Raw genomic sequence first — 18,798 nt, forward strand, 5'->3', positions numbered from 1 at the left:
ATAGGTTGTGTCACTATTGTCATTCAGTTCAAAGAATTTTTTAATTCCCATCTTGATCTCATTGTTGACCCAGTGATCATTCAGGAGCAGGTTATTTAATTTCCATATATTTGCATGGCTTCAAAGGTTCCTTTTAGAGTTGATTTTCAATTTTATTCCACTGTAGTGTGAGAGAGTGCTTAATATAATTTCAATTTTCTTAAATTTATGGAGGCTTGTTGGGTGGCCTATCATATGGTCTGTCTTGGAGAAAGTTCCATGCACTGATGAATAGAATGTATATTCTGCAGTTGTTGGGTAGAATGTTCTGTAAATATCTGTTAAGTCCATTTGCTCCAGGGTATACCTTAAATCCATTATTTCTTTGTTGGCTTTCTGTCTTGAGGACCTGTCTAGTGGAGTATTGAAGTCCCCCACTACTATTATGTTGCTATCTATCTCATTTCTTAGGTATAGTAGGAATTGTTTTATAAATTTGTGAGCTCCATTGTTAGGTGCCTATTATGGGACTCTGATATTTTCCTATTGAACAGGGCATTTTATCATTATATAATGTCCCTCTTTGTCTTTTTTAACTGCTGTTGCTTTAAAGTTTGTTTTGTCTGATATAAGAATAGCTACTACTGCTCACTTTTGGTGTCCATTTGCATGAAATATCTTTTTCCACCCCTTTACCTTAAGTTTATGTGAGTCCTTATGTATTAGGTGAGTCTCTTGAAGCCAGCAGATGTTATCCATTCTGCAATTCTACATCTTTTAAGTGAGCATTTAGGCTATTTACATTCAATATTAGTACTGAGATGTGAGACACGATTCCATTCATCGTGCTGTTTGTTGCCTGTATACCTTGTTTTGTTGTTATTGTTGTTGTTGTTTTCTAGTTCTGTTTCATAAGTCCTGTGAGATTTATGCTTCAAGGAGGTTCTGTTTTGATGTGTTTCCAGGATTTGCTTCAAGATTTAGAGCTCCTTTTAGCAGTTCTTATAGTGCTGGCTTGGTAGTGGCAAATTCTCTCAGCATTCGTTTGTCTGAAAGAGACTGTATCTTTCCTTCATTTATGAAGCTTAGTTTCACTGGATACAAAATTCTTGGCTGATAATTGTTTTGTTTAAGGAGGCTGAAGATAGAGCCCCAGTCCCTTCTAGCTTGTAAAGTTTCTGCTGACAAATCCGCTGTTAATCTGATAGGTTTTCCTTTGTAGGTTACCTGGTGTTTTTGCCTCACAGCTCTTCAGATTCTTTCCTTTGTCTTAATTTTAGATAACCTGGTGGCAATGTGCCTAAGCAATAATCTTTTTGCGACGAATTTCCCAGTTGTTCTTTGAGCTTCTTGTATTTGGATGTCTAGGTCTCTATTAAGGCTGGTGAAGTTTTTCTCAATTATTCCCCCAAATATATTTTCCAAACTTTTATATTTATCTTCTTCCTCTGGAATGTTGATTATTCTTAGGTTCAGTTTTTTAACACAATTCCTTATTTCTTTGAGGCTTTGTTCATATTTTCATGTTCTTGTTTCTTTGTCTTTGTTGGATTGGATTAATTCAAAGACCTTGTCTTTGAGCTCTGAAGTCTTTCTTCTGCTTATTCAATTCTATTGCTGAGACTTTCCAGAGCATTTTGCATTTCTATAACTATGTCCATTGTTTCCTGAAGTTTTAATTGTTTTTTATTTATGCCACCTATTTCACTGAAGATTTCTCCTCCTCATTTCTTGTATCATTTTTTTTAGTCCCTTAAATTGGGCTTTGCCTCTCTCTGGTGCCTCCTTGATTAGCTTAATAACTGACCCTCTGAATTCTTTTTCAGGTAAATCAGGGATTTCTTCTTGGTTTGAATCCGTTGCTGGTGAGCTAGAGTGATCTTTTGGGGGGTGTTAACTCATTTTGTCGTATTTCCAGAGTTGGTTTTCTGGTTTCTTCTCATTTGGGTAGGCTCTGTCAGAGGGAAGGTCTAGGGCTCAAGGCTGTTGTTCAGATTCTTTTGTCCCATGGGGTGTTCCCTTAATGTAGTACTCTCCCCCTTTTCCTAGGGACATGACTTCCTGAAAGCCGAGCTGTAGTAATTGCTATCTCTCTTCTGGATCTAGCCGCCCAGCAGGTCTACAGGCTCTGGGCTGGTACTGGGGGTTGTCTGCACAGAGTCCTGTGATGTGAACCATCTGTGAATTTCTCAGCCATGGATACCAGCACCTGCTCCAGTGGAGGTGGCTGGCAGGTGAAAAAGGCTCTGTGAGAGTCTGTAGTTTTTGTTGTTTAATGCACTATTTTTGTGCTGGTTGGCCTCCTGCTGGGAGGTGGTGCACTCCACTGAGGAGAATCAAGCAGTGGGCAGGGCCCCAGAACTCCCAAGAGTATATGCCCTTCTTCTTCAGCTCCTAGGGTGGGTAGGGAAGGACCATCATATGAGGGCAGGGCTAGGCATTTCCAAGCTCAGCCTTTCCTTGGGTGGGTCTTGCTGCAGCTGCTGTGGGGGCCGTAGGTGTGTTTCCCAGGTCAATGGAGTTATATTCCCAGGAGGATTATGACTGCCTCTGTTGTGTCAGGGAAATGGGGGAAAGAGGCAGTTGCAGGCCTCACCCAGCTCTCATGCAACCCAAAAGGCTGGTCTCACTGCCACCATGCCCCCTCCAACAGCACCGAGTCTGTTTCCAGGCAGTGGGTGAGCAGGGCTGAGAACTTGCCCCAGACTAGCAGCCTCCCAGCTGTGAAAGCAAGTAGGGCTTTTGTGCTTCCCTGCCTGTGGAGTTTGCACACCAGATCCACGACCTCCCCTGAGTTCTGGCCAGGAGACTTCTCTTTGGTTGGAAGTGTTACATAGTTCAGCTGGCAGTTTACTTCTCCCCGTGGCCTTTTCCCAGTACCTCTAGCAGCCCTCCCCAAGTACCCCTGTGAGACAAGGCAGAAATAGCTTCCTAGGGGACCCAGAGAGCCCACAGGGCCTTTCCTGCTGCTTTCTCTACCCCTGTATTTTGCTTGGCTCTCTAAATTGACTCAGCTCCTGGTAAGGTCAGAATCTTCTCCCTTGATCTGGGCCTTCAGGCTCCCCAGTGAGGGTGTGCGTTCAGGGGTGAACAATTCCTCTTTCTCAATTCCACAGTTTGGGCACTCACAGTATTTGAGGTGTCTCCTGGGTCTTGCAGGAGTAATCTTCTTCCTTCAGAGGGTATGTGAGTTCTCTTGGTGTTCCTGGTTTATTGCTGCAGGATTTCTGGAGCAAAAATTCATGATGTGAGACTCCACATGCTGCTCTGTCTGTCCGAGTGGGAGCTGAAACCTATTTCTGCCTCCCATCCCCCATGATCCTCTGGTTGTTTTCTTACTGCTGAATTTTTCTAGCTTCTATCTCAGTCACTCACTTATCCAGGAGGCAACTTACAGAGATCATTTTAAAATAGACAAGAAATAACATATATTTATATATAAAATGAAAGTGTGGCATGTACTGTTCTGCACTTTGCTTTGCTATGTTATCTATATAGCCTGAGTCTGCTTGTTTTTTAAAACATTTCCCCTATTATTAACATCTTGCATTAGTTAGGTACATGTGCTACAACTGATGTGCCAATATTTACAGGTTATTATTAACTAAAGTCCATAGTTTACATTAGGGTTCACTTTGTGTTATACGTTCTACGGGTTTTGACAAATATACTAATGACATGGATCCACCATTACAGTGTTACACAGAATAGTTTCACTGCCTTAAAAGTCCCCTATGCGCCACCTATTCTTCTCTCCTTCCTTTCTTCCCCAATTCCAAGCACTGATCTCTTTACTGTGTCCAGAAGTTTACCTTTTCCAAATGTCACATAGTTAGAGCAGTATACTATGTAGCTTTTTCAGATAGGTTTCTTTCACTTAGAAATACACACTTAAAATTCCTCCTTGTCTTTCTGTGGCTTGACAGCCTATTTTTTCAATCATTGAGTAATATTCCATTGTATGGATGTATGAAAATTTATTTAGCCATTCATCTATGAAACATCATGGTTGCTTCCAAGTTTTGGCAATCTCAACTTATTTGGGTAAATACAATGGAGCACGATTGCTGAATCATATGATTAAGAGAAGACTTTGTTTTGTAAGAAACTGCCAGCCTGTCTTCCAAAGTGGCTGTGTGTCCGGAGTTTGTTCCTTTTGGTGGGTTTGTGGTCTCACTGACTTCAATAATGAAGCCGTGGACCTTCGCGGTGAGTGTTACAGCTCTTAAATATGGCACAGACCCAGAGACTGAGCAGCAGCAAGATTTATTGTGAAGAGCAAAAGAACAAAGTTTCCACAGCGTGGAATGGGACCTGAGTGAGTTGCCACTGCTGGCTGGGGTGGCCAGCTTTTATTCCTTTATTTCTCCCCACCCATGTCATGCTGATTGGTCCTTTTTACAGTGTGCTGATTGGTCCATTTTACAGGGTGCTGATTGGTCCATTTTACAGAGTGCTGATTGGTCCTTTTTACAAACCTCTAGCTAGCTATAGAAAGCTGATTGATGCGTTTTTACAGAGCACTGATTGGTGCATTTTACAAACCTCTAGCTAGCTACAGGGTGCTGATTGGTGCATTTTACAATCCTCTTGTAAGACTGAAAAGTTCTCCAAGTCCCCACCCAACCGAGAAGTCCAGCTGGCTTCACTTCTCAGCTGCACCATTTTGCATTCCCACCAGCAATGAAGGAGAGCTCCTATTGCTCCACATCCTTGACAGCATTTATTATTGTCAGTGTTTTGGATTTTAGCCATTCTAATAGGTACTTAGTGGTGTCTCATTGCTGTTTTAATTTTAAAATCTCTAATGACATATGACATTGAGCATCTTTTTATATGCTTATTTGACATCTGCATATCTTATTTGGTGAGATGTTTGTTCACATATTTTGCTCATTTTTTAGTTGGGTTGTTTTTCTTATTGCTGAGTTTTAAGAGGTATTTGTATATTTTGGATATAAGCCCTTTAAGAGACACATGTTTTATAAATATTTTCTTCTAGGCTGTGACTTATCATTTCCTTCTTGGAACAGTATCTTTCCCATGAACAGAAGTTTTTAATTTTACTGATATCCAGCTTATCAATGTCTTTATTTCATGAGTCATGTATTTGGTGTGTATTTAAAAGTCATCACCAGGCCAGGCCCAGTGGCTCACGCTTGTAATCCCAGCACTTTGGGAGGCCGAGGCGGGTGGATCACAAAGTCAGGAGATTGAGACCACGGTGAAACCCCGTCTCTACTAAAAATACAAAAAAAAATTAGCTGGGCGTGGTGGCGGGCGCCTGTAGTCCCAGCTACTTGGAGAGGCTGAGGCAGGAGAATGGCGTGGACCCGGGAGGTGGAGTTTGCAGTGAGCCGAGATTGGGCCACTGCGCTCCAACCTGGGTGACAGAGCGAGACTCCATCTCAAAAAAAAAAAAAAGTCATCACCAAATCCAAGGTCACCTAGATTTTTTCCTATGTTATCTCCTAGGAGTTTTATAGCTTTTTATTTAGAACGTGATTTATTTTGAGTTAATATTGGTGAAAGGCATAAGATATGTAGGACTTTTCAGAATGGTATAGACTCTATACAAGTCTAGATTTTTTGCATGGGGATGTCCAATTTTTCCAGCCCCGCTTATTGAAAAGATACCCCTTCTTGATTAAACTGCATTTGCTCCTTTGCCAAGAATTTACTGATTATATATTCACCTGGAATCCTGGGTATCTGGGGATTTTAACCTCCTATCCCTAGGTGATCCTAACATGCAGCCAGCTTTAGGAACCAGTGCTTAGAGGAAAGTGCATGGATGCTTATAGAAGCTCCTCTGGTAAGATAATAGAAGCCCAGCAGGCAGCAGATTAGCAAGAATCCACCTGCTTTATCCATTCTGGAAGGTCCTACATGCAGGAAAATTGTCATCAGCAATTGCATGTTCTGTTAGAATCCCAGCTCCAAGAAAGCCACCCCAAGACATGTTGCTGCTGCTTCTGTATGAACCCCTTCCCTACCTTCAAGGGGAAGATGCCTAACTAAAGAAAGTAGGAATTTATAGCAGGTAGGTGTGCCTGTAGCCTCCTCCCTCCAATCCCTAAATCATCTGAGATGCTGCAGAAGGATAAGTGTGGCCAGGTGTTCTGGCATGAAGCAGAAGACGAGGCCAAAATGAGAATGGCAGAAGGAAAGGATTCAAACTCTCCAATTTTGGAGAAAGTCCCCATGGCTGATTCTGGTTAAGAGTTTCCCAAATCACCCCTTCATAGGAACAAGATATAGGAGCAAGGCCATGGCAGGTAGAAGAAATCTGGGCTTGAATATTGTGGCTTAGGAAGATAAGCAGGAAGAATAGGGCTGGGAAAACAAGTCCACATTGGTTCTAGTGGCAGAGTTGAGGTCTGCAGCTGGAGGCCTGGCACAGCCCCTGGGTCATCAAGATGGAAATGAGATCGCACAAGAGGGAGAGAGCCATGGCCAGGAACCAGGTGGCAACCTGGGCCAGAACGGGACCTGGGTGAGAAGAAATAAAAAGGGTCTGTCCCTGGCACCTGCATGCCATCAGCTCTCAAAAGGCATTGTGGGCATAATAAGTAAAGAAATGAAGGGGTGCTGCAGATCCAATCCCTTTAAATCACCCTTTCTGTGGTCAGTATAATAATAGCTCTTTTTTATGGATTTTACATTCTGTGCTAGGTGGTCACCTTATTAGGTAAATACTGTTCCCATGTGTTATAGATTGAATGGTGCCCCTCAAAAAGATACATTGCAGTTCTCATCCCCAGTACCTCCTAGGGTGACCTTATTCAGAAATAGGACCTTTGCAGAGAAAACCCAGTTAAAATGAGGTCATTGGAGCAGACCCTCATTCAACATGGCTGGTGTCCTTACAAAAAGTGGAAATGTGGACACAGAGGCAGGGACACAGTGGGAAGTGATATGAAAACTCGCAGAGAGAAGCCAACCATGTAACTAGAGTGACACAGCTCAAGCCACAGAACACCACAGATGGCCGCCAGCCCCAGAAGCAAGAAGAGGCAGGAAGGAGCTTCCCCAGATGCTCCAGAGGAGGCACAGCCCTGCTGTCACCTTGCTTTCAGACTCCCAGCCTCCAGAACTGTGAGAGAATAGATAGCTGTTTTGTTGAGCCACCCAATTTTTGGTACTCTCTTACAGCAGCCCTAGGAAGCAAATATACCTGTCAAGGTGAAGCCATCAAGGTGCCAGGCTATCATGTAAATGGTCCAGGTTCCTACAGGTGGGAAATGGATCCATTGCTATTTGGACCATGCTGTCATTTCTCCAAGTCTTTGTTTCAGTCTACTATGCAGCCATGTTGAAAGTCTTAAGAAAAAAAAAAATTATTCTAGGAAAGAAGTGGCTTGCCTCTGCAAACTGCATGAGCTAGCCAAAACACTGTGAGTGCCCAAAGTGTGAGGGGGAAAGTCTGCCTCCAAACACACATCCACACTGGGGAAACCTGAAAAATCCAAACCATGGGAGAAGGATTTAACCTTACTTAGAGCTGAAACAAATTTAGAGAGCCAAGTGAAATATAAAAGTAGAAGCAGTAGAAAGAGCCCTGTAGGCACTCCCAGTCCCCAGAGAAGCCCAAGGGAGGCATTTCTGGCTTTATCTCATAAGAGTCTTTGGGGAGGTCAGCCAGTGGAATTGAAGAAGGGCCACAGGAAGAAGGAGAGTTCTAGCTGAACCTTGTAATAATTTTGACTGAGCATGAATTTTTTCCTGGACTGAATCTGGGAGAGAGCAATAAGCAGAAATTGCAGATATGAGCACAGAAGCCATGGCAGACAGGGATGAGTGAAGCCTGAAAGCCCTGCTTGCTTTCTCAGTGGAGAGGCTTGAGGTTTCTTCTTACTAATTTCCCACCCACTGACCTCCTCCCTTGGCTGTAAAGGCCCAATTGTCCTTGTTGGAGTGGGAGTCAAGTCTCGTCTCTATCCCTCACTGCAAGACCACATTGTAGTGGTCCCATCACTGTGGTCCCTCTTGAATAAAGTCTGCCTTAGTGTCTCTACCAAATGGCCGATATTTTTTTCTTCTTTTTGTTTTAGTTTCAGTTTTTTGCTTTTTGGTTTTTTTTTTTTTGAGATAGAGTTTCACTCTTGTCACCCAGGCTGGAGTGCAATGGCACAATCTCGGCTCACCACAACCTCTACCTCCTGGGTTCAAGCGATTCTTCTGCCTCAGTCTCCAAGTAGTTGGGATTACAGACATGAGGCACCATGCTCAGCTAATTTTTGTATTATTAGTAGAGACGAGGTTTCACCATGTTGTCCAGGCAAGTCTCGAACTCCTGACTTCAGGTAATCTGCCCCCTCGGCCTCCCAAAGTGCTGGGATTACAGGCGTGAGCCACCACACCTGGCCCACTTTTGGTTTTTATAGAGATGAGGTCTTGCTACATTCCCCAGGCTGGTCTCAATCTCCTGGCTTCAAGCAATCCTCCCATCTTGGCATGGTAGCTCACACCTATAATCCCTGCACTTTGGGAGGCCAAAGTGGGAGGATCACTTAAAGCCAGGTGTTCAAGACTAGCCAGGGCAACATAGTGAGACCTCATCTCTACAAAAATTTTTAAAACTTAGCCAGGCATGGTGGTGCATGCCTATAGTCCCAGCGACTTGGGAGGCTGAGGAGGGAGGATAGCTTGAGCCCAGGAGGTGGAGGCTGCAGTGAGCTATGATGGCGTCACTCTACTCCAGCTCAGGCAACAGAACAAGATTCTATCAAAAAAAAAAAAAAATCCTTTCATTTTTTGCAAATATAGAAACAAAGAGCGGGATGAAATGGGAAAGAGCCAAGGTAGAGTAGAGCTACACTGGGGCCCTGCAAGAGCAGGGTCAGGAGGGAGGCCAGGAGAGTCAGGAGTTTCTGCCAATGGCTCTGTGGGATGCTGAAGCTGGCTTTAATACCATGTCAGCACTGATCAGCTGCCCTTGAGCAGCGATCCAGACAGCCACTTCCTCACTATCTGAGAGAACTTCCCTCCAATAAAGGCTGTAAGCACCTCCTCACCTCTCTGTCCCTGCCCACCCCTGACTTCTCTGCAGAAGAGAACAGCACATAGCAGGCATGCACATAGCAAGCATTCATTGAATGAATGATTGTGTGGAATTTGCAGACTAGTTAAAATGCAATCACAACAGCACCAAAGTAGCATTGTCTTCCCAGGCAATGATCTTTTTTCATTTACTTTAAGCTATGAATAGACAACCACTATATCTCAAGGATAAAATCATGAAAAGCAAGCACATGTGTAGAACTTATTGACTGAGTAAAACAGAACCTATTGAAAGTAGCATGTTGACAAGTATACATAATTGTTACCATATTGCATGGTAAATAAGCTTAAATGGTCAGTCATTCTCATAAATGACCTCTGCTAATAATATGCTTACCCAGAAAAGCAAATTTTAGAGTTTTATTCTTTTGCTAGTTCTGCAGTATTTATAACTGATATCAGTGTCGACTCTCTTCCCCATATTTCCCAGCTGTCATTTAATCAAATACCCTTAGAATGTTGAAGTTGAGCTAGAAACTCAGAGGTGTTCAATGTGAGCCTCCACTTAACACAGAAAATCTTTTTACACTATCCTTCATCAACACCCCCATACACACAGAGAGAGACAGAGAGAGAGAGCTTTAATCAGATGCCTCCAGCTCGCTACCTCCAAGCTAGGTGCCCTAGGAGCTCTGGAGCCTTGACATCAGAAACTCCAGGCCTAGGGCTCTGAGTCGCCTGCCCAGAGGTCAAGGTCACACACAAGAAGAGGAAATGAAGGTGAAGAGCACTGGCACAGGAAAGTTCCTGGGCATATGAGAATCTTGGATTCAAGGAATAAAATGAGATGAGTTAGAACTGGAGGGAGGAGGAAGGAGAAGGAAAAGAAATGACCTGGTCCCCTACTGTTTCTTTTAACTCCATTCTGCTGTACATTTAAAGTAGATTTACTTTCCCAGCCAGTTTCTGCAACAATGAGTCAGTGGCCAGGAGAAATCTATCTCCACCTCCCTAAAAATACTATCTTGCTATTGCCAGATGTTGAGACAGAGCACTCCCAGACACCAGTGACAGATAAAAGTCTTTTATGAGCAAATACCTAGAAGGCAGAACTTATCGGTGTGAATGAGTTTCTGTCAATGTGTAAAAAAGATCAGGTATTTTTCTGCTTGGACAGAGAATCAGCCAGATGGCAAAGAATTTAGGCAAGAGCAAAAGAAAGAAAAGAATAAGTTGTGCAGAGGGAAGTACAGACATAGGACTGTTCTGATCTGGGCTTTTCCTGACGATTGATCCTATTTCCAACTGCTACATGCATGGTTTTTTCCCATGAGTTTGCTTTTGTTTTGTTTTGTTTTGTTTTGTTTTGTTTTGTTTTGTTTTGTTTTGTTTTTTAGAGGAGTCTGGCTCTGTCACCAGGCTGCAGTGCAATGGCGCGTGGTCTCAATTCACTGCAACCTCCGCCTCCCAGTTTCAAGCAATTCTCCTGCCTCAGCCTCCTGAGTAGCTGGGACTACAGGCAGGCGCCACTACGCCCAGCTAATTTTTGTATTTTTAGTATATACGGGGTTTCACCACGTTGGCCAGTATGGCCTCAATCTCCTGACCTTGTGATCTGCCTGCCTCAGCCTCCCAAAATGCTGGGAATACAGGTCTGAGCCACCGCATCTGGCCAAAAATACCCTGGCTAGATTACTCGCTTTCTTTCCTAAGCCACCTGACCCTGTAGGTCTATCCTGTGTATGTCTTATTGTGTGCCTCACATTGTACTGGGGAGTATTAACAGCCTCCCTCACTAAACCATAAACTCCCTGAGGGTAGACAGCGTCTGGACCTAATTTCTCTCTTTAAGATAATTGGGGTGTACAGCACAGTGAGCAGAGGGATCAGTGATGGGGGTCCCCAAGACTACCCTCAGGTTCAGGAACACTTCAGAAAAATTTGCAGAATTCAGAAAAGCTATTATATACACGGTTATAGTTCATGACAGAAAAAAGACACAGAGAACAATCAGCAGAGGTAAAGAGCACATTAGTCAGGCCAAGCAAGGCGGCTCACGCCTGTAATCCCACCACTTTGGGAGGCAGAGGTTGGAGGATTGCTTGAGCCGAGGAGTTCAAAAGCTTGGGCAACATAGTGAGACCCTGTCTCTAAAAAAAAAAAAAAAAAAAAAAAAAGACATCAGGGAGAGGCCAGGAGAAGAAAGACCAATTGTTCTCTTCTCATTCTAGATATCCTCTCCTCTCCTCTCCTCTCCTCTCCTCTCCTCTCCTCTCCTCATGGGTTATACAGGCAGCACCTGTCATTCTCCCAGCAATGAGGTGTGACGCCAACCTGAGAAGCTCACTTGAGCCTCAATGTCCAGGATTTTTATTGGTAGTCAGTCACACAGGCATAGAGTGCCCACATGGCTCACTCTAGTTTCTCAATCTCCAGCCACTCTAGATGTCAACTAGATACTGTGTCACACAAGTCCCCCACCATAAATCACATTGCTAGCATGAACTACCTGGGTGGCTCAAGGTCCCAGGTAAACAGAAACACTTTCATCAGGCATGACACTCCAAGGGCTTAGAGGTGATCTCCCAGAAGCAGTCAAGGGCCAGCCCTTTCTTTGTAAAGTGCAGGGTTTGAACACCCCAGACCTGCTGAGTCAACCCTTTATTGTGCAGGATCAAAGGAAAACTGTACCATAGGTGCATGTGCTGACCGATCATAGGGGTTTCTAAGCAAGTCTTGCCTAGTACTAAGACAATTTAGCCAATCTCTCAATTTCAAGGAGAATCAATTCTGGCTAAGGATGGAATCCACGTAAATAGGAACAGAAAATTTGCTAGTGTTAAACTTTTAAAACTTTCTATTTAAGAAATAAGCAGGCTGGGCGCGGTGGCACACACCTGTAATCCCAGCACTTTGAGAGGCCAAGGCAGGTGGATCATGAGTAGTTCGAGACCAGTCTGGCCACAATGGTGAAACCCCATCTCTACTAAAAATACAAAAATTAGTCGGTCATGGTGGCAGGTGCCTGTAATCGCAGCCATTCGGGGGGCTGAGGCAGGAGAATCACTTGAACCTGGAAGGTGGAGGTTGCAGTGAGCTGAGATCACACCACTGTACTCCAGCCTGGGCGACAGAGCAAGACTCCATCAAAAAAGAAAGAAAGAGAAAGAGAAAGAAAAGGAAAGGAAAGAAAAGAGAAAAGAAAAGAAGCATATGCTGCAAAACGATGTCTTTCACCTTAAGGCAAATTTTAAAAAGAGATGAGGGCTTATGTTTCAATATGGTAGACACACTAATGCTTTCTCTAAATGCAGTGGGACTCTGCTGTAACAAAAGATTGGAAGTATAAAATGGGGCCAGGTGTGGTAGTTCATGCCTGTAATCCCAGCACTTCGGAAGGCCAAGGCAGGCAGATCACTTGAGTTCAGGAGTTTGAGAACAGCCTGAGCAACACGGTGAAACCCTGTCTCTATAAAAAATACAAAAATTAGCTGGGTGTGGTAGCATGCACCTATAGTCCCATCTACTTGGGAGGCTGAGGTAGGAGGATGGATTAAGCCCAGCAGGCGGTGATTGCAGTGAGCTGAGATTGCACCACTGCACTTAAGCCTGGGAGACAGAGCCAGACCCTGTCTGAAAAAATAAATACATAGAATATATATATATATATAAACTTTTATTTTTTTTAAAAAAAAAGAGTATAAAATAGAATACACCTATATCAAAAAGGGAATTTAAAATGTCTCTGAGGTCGGGCATGTGGCTCATGCCTATAATCCCAACACTTAGGGAGGCTGAGGAGGGCGAATCACCTCAGGTCGGGAGTTTGAGACCAGCCTGACCTACGTGGAGAAGCCCCGTCCCTATTAAAAATACAGAATTAGCCAGGCCTGGTGGCGCATGCCTGTAGTCCCAGCTACTCGAGAGGCTGAGGCAGGAGAATCACTTGAACGTGGGAGACAGAGGTTGCGGTGAGCCGAGATCGTGCCATTGCACTCCAGCTTAGGCAGCAAGAGCAAAACTCCATCTCAAACAAAAAAAAAAAAAAAAAAAGTCTCTGAAAGAAAATGGATGGTTGTCAGGTGATGGATAAAATAGGCCAGCAAAGATTTGGCCTCGTTGAGCAGTTCTCAAAGTGTGGGCTAGAACCCCAGAGGTCCACCAGATCTTTTTGGAGGATTCATAAGTCATTATTATATTTTCATAATAATACTAATTTATCATCAGCCTTTTTCACTTTGTTGACGTTTGCACTAATGGTACAAAAGCAATGGTGGGTGAATTTCATGTGCTTTCCATGAATCCAGGCAGTGGCACCAGACTGTACTAGTAGGCATTGTGTTATTCATTCCCATGTACATTCTGGAAAAAAATCAATTTTACTTAAGAATCCTGTAACAGTTTTTAACTTGCTGAAGCAGCAAAATTAATAATTTTATTAATTTGATCTTTATGTTTTGGTGTAGAAGAATATCCACAATTAACAACAAAAAAGCCTATTAAAATACACCGCTCTTTCTCAGCTACACATCTGGGTGAAGCCAAATTTTCTGTCTATACTCCAACCAAAACAACATATTTTTGAAGAGTGACTGCAGAAGTAGACATGAAAATCCAGAAGCCTTTTATTAACCCAGATGTTAAAGAGATTTGCAAAATGTAAAACAGTGCCACTCTTCTCACTAAATTGTTTTGTTTTGCTTTGTTTTGGAAACTGGAGTTATTTTTCAGGGGGGGAAAGAACTACTTTTTTCCCAACCAACATGTAATAATTCTATTATTGTTACTTGAAACTAAATGAATATATAACTTTTTTGTAATTTCTTAGTTTTAATTTCTGAGGTAGTCAATATTGGTAGATATAACCCAGATAAATAAAATCTCACTGGGGTCCTCAAACATTTTTAAGAAGGTAAAGCTGCCAGGCATGGTGGCTCACACCTGTAATCCCAGCACTTTGGGAGGCCAAGGCGGTTGGATCACCTGAGGTCAGGAGTTTGAGACCAGCCTGGCCAACATGACGAAATCCTGTCTCTACTAAAAATACAAAAATTAGCCGGGCATGGAGGCACACACCTGTAATCTCAGGTATTCAGGAGGCTGAGGCAGGAGAATCACTTGAACCCAGACACGGAGGTTGCAGGGGAGCCAAAATTGCGCCACTGCACTACAGCCTGGGGAAAGAGGGAAGCTCTGCCTCAAAAAAAAAAAAAAAAATAGAAAGGAAGGTAACGTGTCCAGAGACCAAAACATTTGAGAGCCACTGGCCTCGATCATGCTCAGAGGAAGATGCAATCTGTCTGACAGCCTTGGAGGCTTTGAAGGCTGAGTCCACTAAGATAACAAAGGGTGACGCTGAGAAATGGACCTGAAAGCCTGGGATAATCTGTGTGTCAGTATGGGGGACAATTGTGTCTCTGCTCCTACTCCTTTCCCCACAGAGCACAGGAGTGCCCCTTTCTAGGGTAAGTAACTGTCTAACTTTGCCCAAGACAGTCTTGTTTCAGCACTAAATTTCCCATGTCCTCAGAAATCTTTCCTGAATGTAAAAGGTCCCTTTTTTTTTTTTTAAATCATGAGTGGAGAAATTGGGAGAAAAGTACAGAAGCCCAAAAAATAGGAGCTGCAAGTGACACTGCTTTTAGTGTCAAACAGATATGGCCCATATTACTCACCTTCCAAAGACACTATCAATGTCATCTCCCCTGACCACTGACGCTGCTAACGGCAATTTGTAGTTCCCAGTACTGGCTCATCCATTGTTAGCTCACTCTGAGTGATGTGACTTCAGTGTGCAAGTTAAGTGCATTGTAATTTTTTCTTTGTCTGTGTAGTAATTGTTGTGCTTTGTATTGGAATACTGCTATTTTGGTTTTTTACGTTGTGAATACTGTGAACATGTTTTCTAAGAGTTCAGGTCATCAAAATAAGAATGACTACAACACTAACACCAGCATGACCCAGGTATCATCAGACAAAAAGGCAAAACAACTGTGCTATGTTAATGACAGTTGGAAGGACACAGGTAACTGGATTAGGAAGGTAAATAATCAACACAAGGCATGCTGCACAGTATGCCAGAAAGAATCTGGGATTGGGCACAGTAGAAAAGTGGATGTGGAAGCACCTATGGACAACACATCTCAAAAGTCTGGGATGAAACAGGCAAGTACTTCTCAATCAACCAAGTTTCCTTGTTTTCTGTTTTTGGATTTTTTTGGAAAAAGCATCTCCCTCTGTCACCCAGGCTGAAGTGCAGTGGCATGGACACAGCTCACTGCAGCCTTGGCCTCCTTACACAAGCGACCCTCCCACCTCAGCCTCCTGAGTAGCTAGGAGCACAGGTGTGCACCATCACACCTGGCTACGTATTTTAAATTTTTTTTTTGTAGAGATGGGGTCTTGCCATGTTGCCCAGGCTGGTCTCAAACTCCTAGGCTCAAGCAATCCTCCTGCCTCCGCCTCCCAAAGTGCTGGGATTACAGGCATGAGCCACCATGCCTAGCCAATCAAAAGTTTTTGTTTCTCAAAAAGACACCAATGCTCAGCTGGAAGTAGTGGCTGCTGAATTACCTTGGGTATTCCACACAAACACACATTATCGTGTCCTTCCCCTGATTGCTCTATGAAATCGAGTAAAGTAATAAAGTCACATTTTCTGATTCAGAAAATGCGACGAAAATGCCCTGTGGGCGAACAAAAGAGAAAATCGTGATAAACTGTGGGTTGGTCCATGGCCTGTTAGGAACCAAGCCGCACAGCAGGTAGTGAGTGGTGGCAAGCGAACAAAGCTTCATCTGTATTTACAGCTGCTCCCTATTGCTCACATCACTGCCTGAGCTGTGCCTCCTGTCAGATCAGCAGCAGCACTGGATTCTCATAGGAGCGCGAACCCTATTGTGAACTGTGCACACAAGGGATCTAGGTTTCGTGCTCCTTTGAGAATCTAATGCCTGATGATCTGTCACTGTTTCCCATCACCCCCAGATAGGACCATCTAGTTGCAGGAGAACAAGCTCAGGGTTCCTACTGATTCTACATTATGATGAGTTGTATAATTTTTTCATTATATATTACAATAATAATAATAGAAATAAAGTGCACAATAAATGTAATACACTTGAATCATCCTGAAACTATCCCCACCCCTCAGTCCCTGGAAAAGTTGTCTTCTACAAAACCAGTACCTGGTGCCAAAAAGGTTAGGGACCACTGCCATAGCACTCATTCCGTAAATCTGACCAGTGATTATGCTTTTTATGGTATATCAAGTGAAGCACTGAATCGCAGCAACAAAAAATACTCCCCCTAACTCTTAGGTACTTTGAATTTAAGAATGCAGTGTCAAATCATCTTGATCAACAGTCTTGCCCAAATAAAACTAGACTTTGCTCATCTATCTGCATAATTGGCAAACTGTACAGATCTAAATTTTAGCAAATCCTACTCAGTCTACAAACTTGTTACCAAAGAAAATGAAAATATCTGGCAGGACATGGTGTCTCATGCCTGTAATCCCAGCACTTTAGGAGGCTGAGGCGGGTGGATCACCTGAAGTAGGGAGTTTCAGACCAGCTGACCAACATGGAGAAACCCTGTCTCTACTAAAAAAACAAAACTAGCCGGGTGTGGCAACACATGCCTGTAGTCCCAGCTACTCCGGAGGCTACAGCTGGAGAGTCGCTTGAACCCAGGAGGCAGAGGTTGTGGTGAGCTGAGATCGCACCATTACACTCCAGCCTGGGCAACAGAGTGAGACAAGAAAGAAAGAGAGAAAGAGAGAAAGTGAGAGAGAAGGAAGGGGAAAGAAAGAAAAAGAAAGAAAGAAAGAAAGAGAAAGAAAGAAAGAAGAAAGAAAGAAAGGAAAAGAAAAAAGAAAAGAAAAGAAAAGAAAGAAAGGAAAGAAAGTAAAAGAAAGGAAGGAAGGAAGGGAGGAAGGGAGGGAGGGAGAAAATATGAGCTGGGCACAGTGGCTCATGCATGTAATCCCAGCACTTCGGGAGGCCAAGGTGGGAGGACCACCTGAGGTCAGGAGTTCGAGACCATCCTGACCAACACGGAGAAACCCCGTCTCTACTAAAAATATAAAAATTAGCCAGGTGTGGTGGCACATGCCTATAATCCCAGCTGCTTGGGAGTCTGAGGCCAGAGAATTGCCTGAACCTGAAAGGCAGAGGTTGCAGTGAGCTGAGATCACACCACTGCACTCCAGCCTGGGCAACAGAGTGAGACTCTGTCTCAAAAAAACAAAAAAAAAAAAGAAAGAAAGAAAGAAAATGAAAATATCTTACCTATTAAATGTGCACCATACCTTGTACATTAACACTGCCCAAAAAAAGGGAGGATATGATTTGCTTACCTCTGATACTGAGGTTTTCATAATGAAAGTCTTTGATTACTTTTCAGTTTCTTTGAAATGTACAGAAGCACTTAATGAGATTTTTGACATTATAAAAATAGAGGTGTCTTACTGCCTATAGGATGATTACCCTGTTGCTGGCCATAGGAAACATGTTAAAGGATGGCTTGCCATAAAATTGCCATTTCTAAATACAGGACAAGAAGAATGTCCTTCTCTGTTTGGAAATACATTGGAGATGAGAATGAGAAAAGGATTATAGTAAAACAGATTTATATGCTCTTTCTCCAAAATAGCGTTATGATCTGTGAAGAGGTCAAAAGGGTGAACTGACTGTACCTGATGTTTGAAGTTACGTGTAGTTTGCAATAAAAAATCAAATAGCAAAAAACAAAACACAAAACTCATTGTTTTGGAAATAAGACTACTTCTGTGCTCAAAAATTTGTTGCCAGGAGAGAGCAGCCAAGTTAAATAAGACTTTTTCATTTCTTTACTAAAACTACAACTTATTTGGAATCCAGCTTTAATTTCACAAGTTCAAAATTACTTCTGTGCTTTAAAACCATTTTCCTTGAGAAATAGAGATTTAACTTATAATGACATCAGATGTGATTCAGGGTCTGTAAAAATGGTGGACATTTTAGACATGGATAACATAGATTATGAATTTATAGGTATAAAAGATCCAGTTGACAAACAGATGGTCTACTATCCCATAGATACAAAGTGAGTGGGTGGTTTTGGTGAGATGGAAACTAATTATTACAAGTCTAAAAACCTGCTATTTCTAGTAATTAAAATCCTAACCATCATATGACCAAATGCCTTTTTTGAGAGGATAATTAGCCTGATGTTATCACATTGGCCTGACACCAGGAATCAATATAATGTGGACTTGATAAGAGAAGAGCTGCAAGTGGGTGAATTTTACTTTGATTGTGTTCAGTTTTACTACTACATGAAAGAAAAAAAATGCTGTTCCAAAAGCTGCAATCAGGCTGCGCATGGTGGCTCACGCCTGTAATCCTAGCACTTTGGGAGGCCGAGGTGGGTAGATCACTTGAGGTCAGGATATCAAGACCAGCCTGGCTAACATGGTATAACCCTGTCTCTACTAAAAATACAAAAATTAACTAGGCGTGGTGGTGGGAGCCTGTAATCACAGCTACTAGGGAGGCTGAGGAGGGAGAATTGCTTGAACCTGGGGGGCAGAGACTGCAGTGCGCTGAAATCACACCACTGCACTCCAACTTGGGTGATAGAGCAAGACTCTGTCTCAAATAAATAAAAATATAAATAAATAAATAAAAGCTGCAATTGGCCTAGAGGATTATTGGAGAAGGAAACAGAAAGAGTAAAAATATCCAAATGTATCATTGCTATTTTTTATTAAATATATATAAAAACTGGGGTTTTTGTCTAAGATTTGCTTTTGTTTGTTTTGTTTTGTACAAC

The sequence above is a fragment of the Hylobates moloch genome, unplaced genomic scaffold (genome assembly GCF_009828535.3).
Source record: "Hylobates moloch isolate HMO894 unplaced genomic scaffold, HMol_V3 SCAFFOLD_22, whole genome shotgun sequence".
Lineage (NCBI taxonomy): Eukaryota > Metazoa > Chordata > Mammalia > Primates > Hylobatidae > Hylobates > Hylobates moloch.